The 4,606-nt window shown below is 36.2% G+C and overlaps 1 non-coding gene across 1 annotated transcript; it reads left to right on the top strand.

The window, feature by feature from the left end:
• The first annotated feature begins 48 nt into the window (after nt 1-48).
• LOC130964389 (small nucleolar RNA R71) lies at nt 49-152 on the top strand. The gene has a single exon (XR_009080486.1). It is a non-coding gene; the product is annotated as a small nucleolar RNA R71 (small nucleolar RNA).
• The last annotated feature ends 4,454 nt before the right edge of the window (nt 153-4,606 follow it).

Raw genomic sequence — 4,606 nt, 5'->3', positions numbered from 1 at the left:
TCAGATAGACCATAATAGAATATATCTAATATGGTCCATTCTGAAAACATGTCAGATGGACACCTTTTGGTCAACTGCTTGTATCTTTCCCAAGCTTCATAGAGGGATTCACCATCTTTTTGCTTGAAGGTTTGAACATCCACTCTAAGCTTGCTCAGCTTTTGAGGAGGAAAGAATTTATCCAAGAAAGCCGTGACCAGCTTATCCTAGGAGTCCAGGCTATCCTTAGGTTGTGAATCTAACCATATTCTAGCCCTGTCTCTTACAGCAAAAGGGAAAAGCATGAGTCTGTAGACTTCAGGATCAACTCCATTCGTCTTAACAATCTCACAGATCTGCAAGAACTCAGTTAAAAACTAGTAAGGATCTTCAGATGGAAGTCCATAAAACTTGCAGTTCTGTTGCATTAAAGCAACTAGTTGAGGCTTAAGCTCAAAATTGTTGGCTCCAATGGCAGGAATGGAGATGCTTCTTCCATCAAATTTGGACGTGGGTTTGGTAAAATCACCAAGCATCCTCCTTGCATTATCATTATTGGGTTCGGCTGCCATCTCCTTCTCTTGTTCGAAAATTTCTGAAAGGTTACTTCTAGATTATTGTAATTTAGCTTCTCTTAGTTTTCTCTTCAGAGTCCTTTCAGGTTCAGGATCAGCTTCAACAAGAGTGCTTTTGTCCTTGTTCCTGCTCATATGAAGGAGAAGAAAACAAGAAAAGAAAGAGGAATCCTCTATGTCACAGTATAGAGATTCCTTTATGTTAGTAGAAAAAGAAAGGGGAGAAGAGTGAAGAAGAATGAATAGTCTGTATAAAGAGTAAGGATAGGGGAGGTGAGAGAAGTGTAGTAAAAATAATTAAATAGAATAAAAAGAGAGGGAGAATTTCGAAAATAATTTTGAAAAAGAGGTTAGTATTTTCGAAAATTAAAGATAACATAAAATTAAAATTAAAATTTAAAACAAAAGAGTTTTTGAAAAAGAGATGAGATATTTTCGAAATTAGAGAGGAAAAGTAGTTAGGTGATTTTGAAAAAGATAAGAAACAAACAAAAAGTCAAATAGTTAGTTGAAAAGATATTAAAATCAATTTGAAAGATTAGAAGATAAGAAGTTAGATAAGATATTTTGAAATCAAATTTTGAAAAAGATAAATTTTTGAAAAGATAAGATAAAAAATAAAAGATTTAATTCAAAAATTTGAAATTACTTACTTCACTAACAAGAAACTACAAGATAAGATTCTAGAACTTAAAGATTGAACCTTTCTTAACAAGAAAGTAACAAACTTCAAATTTTTGAATCAATCACATTAATTATTAGTGAATTTTCGAAAATATGATATAAAGATAAGAAAAGGATTTTGAAAAATATTTTTGAAATTTTCGAAAAATAGAAAAAAAAATGAAAAAGACATTTAAGATTTTGAAAAGATAAGATTTTTTTAAATTTGAAATTTTGACTTGACTTGTAAGAAACAACTAATTTTAAAATTTTTTGACCAAGTCAACCCAAAATTTCGAAAATTTAGAGGGAAAGATATTTTTTGATTTTTGAAATTTTTTATGATGAGAGAGAAAAACACAAATATGACCTAAAACATAAAAATTTTGGATCAAAACACAAGATGCATGCAAGAACACTATGAATGTCAAGATGAACACCAAGAACACTTTGAAGATCATGATGAACATCAAGAACACAATTTTGAAAAATTTTTGACGCAAAGAAAATATGCAAGAGACCAAACTTAGAAATCTTTAATGCATGGACTCTAACAAACGAAAAATGCATATGAAAAACAACAAACAACACAAAACAAGAAAACAACAAGATCAAACAAGAAGGCTTACCAAGAACAACTTGAAGATCATGAAGAACACCATGAATGCATGAATTTTTTGAAAAATGCAAGAAAAAATTTTTAAAGCATGCAATTGATACCAAACTTAAAAGTTGACTCAAGACTCAAACAAGAAACACAAAATATTTTTGATTTTTATGATTTTATTAATTTTTTGGATTTTTATTAATTTTTTCGAAAATAAAGTTTGGAAAACCGAAAAATAAAAGAAAAAATTTTGAAAAAGATTTTTGAAAAGAAAATTACCTAATCTGAGCAACAAGATGAACTGTCAGTTGTCCAAACTCGAACAATTCCCGGCAACGGTGCCAAAAACATGGTGGACGAAATTGTGACCCTCTTTGTATTTGCATGAGATTTATTTAATGGCTATTGGCTATATGTGGACACAACTCCGTTCAACTTAACCAGCAAGTGTACTGGGTCATCCAAGTAATACCTTACGTGAGTAAGGGTCGATCCCACAGAGATTGTTGGTATGAAGCAAGCTATGGTCACCTTGTAAATCTCAGTTAGGCAGATTAAATTGATTCATGATAGGTTCGAAAATTAATAATAAACAGAAAATAAAAAGGGATAGAAATACTTATGTAAATCAATAGTGGGAATTTCAGATAGGCATATGGAGATGCTGTGCTCCTCTTGTATTTCTACTTTCTTATTACATTCATCCAATCCTTCTTACTCCTTTCCATGGCAAATTGTATGTAGGGCATCACCGTCGTTAATGGCTACTTTTCATCCTCTAGGGAAAATGGTCCTATGCGCTGTCACTGCACGGCTAATTGTCTGGAGGCATCACCCTTGTTGATGGCTACATCCCATCCTCTCAGTGAAAATGGTCCAAATGCTCTGTCACAGCATGGCTAATCATCTGTCGGTTCTCAATCAGGTTGGAATAGAATCCCTTGATTCTTTTGCGTCTGTCACTAACGCCCAGCCTTCAGGAGTTTGAAGCTCGTCACGGTCATTCAATACCGGAATCCTACTCGGAATACCACAGACAAGGTTAGACTTTTCGGATTCCCGGAATCTTACTCGGAATACCACAGACAAGGTTAGACTTTCCGGATTCCCATGAATGCCGCCATCTATCTAGCTTATACCAGGAAGATTCTGTTGGAGAATCTAAGAGATATGCGCCCGGCCTAAGGTAGAACGGAAGTGGTTGTCAGTCACGCGCGTTCATAGGTGAGAATGATGATGAGTGTCACGGATCATCACATTCATCAAGTTGAAGTGCAACGTATATCTTGGAATAAGAATAAAAGAGAATTGAATAGAAAGTAATGGTAATTGTATTGAAACTTGAGGTACAGCAGAGCTCCACACCCTTAATCTATGGTGTGTAGAAACTCCACCGTTGAAAATACATAAGTGAAAGGTTCAGGCATGGCCGAATGGCCAACCCCCTAAAAATGTGATCAATAGCCTCTTAAGATGAAGAATAAAACAAAACTGAGACCAAAGATGTCTAATACAATAGTAACTTATCCTATTTATACTAGACTAGCTACTAGGGTTTACATGAGTAAGTAATTGATGTATAAATCCACTTCCGGGGCCCACTTGGTGTATGTTTGGGCTGAGCTTGATCTATCCACGAGCTGAGGCTTCTCTTGGAGTTGAATGCCGAGTTATAACGTGTTTCTGGCGTTCAACTCCGGGTTATGACGTGTTTCTGGCGTTTAACTCCAGACAGCAGCATGTACTTGGCGTTGAGCGCCACTTTACGTCATCAATTCCCGAATAAAGTATGGACTATTATATATTGCTGGAAAGCTCTGGATGTCTACTTTCCAACGCCGTTGAGAGCGCGCCATTTGGAGTTCTGTAGCTCTAGAAAATTTATTTCGAGTGCAGGGAGGTCAGATTCCAACAGCATCAGCAGTCCTTTTGTCAGCCTTTTTCAGAGTTTTGCTCAAGTCCCTCAATTTCAGCCAGAAATTACCTGAAATCACAGAAAAACACACAAACTCATAGTAAAGTCTAGAAATGTGAATTTACTTAAAAAATAATGAAAACATCCCTAAAAGTAGCTTGAACTTACTAAAAACTACCTAAAAACAACGCCAAAAAGCGTATAAATTATCCGCTCATCAATATGTATTTAATGGAGCCATCGGCAAGTTGGAGACATATCCGGGTTGGTTTGACTTCTTCAGTCAAACCAAGCTTTCTGATAGTAGATACATGTATTAGGTTGATACTTGCCCCAAGATCACATAGAGCTTGCTTGGTACAAGTACCCTCTAATGTGCATGGTATCATAAAGCTTCTGGGATCTTTAAGCTTTTCTGGTAAGCTTTTCAGAATGACTGCACTGCATTCTTCAGTGAGGTAAACTTTTTCAGTTTCTCTCTAATCCTTCTTATGACTTAAGATCTATTTCATGAACTTAGCATATGAGGGTATTTGCTCAAGTGCCTCTACAAACGGAATCTTTATTTCAAGAGTCCTGTGATAGTCTGCAAAGCGGGCAAATTGCTTATCCTGTTCTGCTTGGCGGAGTTTCTGAGGATAAGGCATTTTGGCTTTGTATTCCTCAAGCTTAGTTACTGCAGGTTTATTGCCTACAGATGTGGGTTGAGAAGCCTTTTTAGAGGGGTTGCTATCAGCACTTGTATGTGTCTGATCCCCCACTGGCGTTTTAATGCCAGGGGTGGAAGCTGGAGTGGCGTTAGACGCCAACTCCTTACCTATTTCTGGCGTCTGAACGCCAGAACTGAGCTTCCTTTGGGCGTTCAAC

The sequence above is a fragment of the Arachis stenosperma genome, chromosome 2 (assembly GCF_014773155.1).
Source record: "Arachis stenosperma cultivar V10309 chromosome 2, arast.V10309.gnm1.PFL2, whole genome shotgun sequence".
In the NCBI taxonomy this organism is placed as follows: domain Eukaryota; kingdom Viridiplantae; phylum Streptophyta; class Magnoliopsida; order Fabales; family Fabaceae; genus Arachis; species Arachis stenosperma.
Note: the sequence above shows the minus strand (reverse complement) of the source record. Positions and strands in the feature narration are given on the sequence as shown.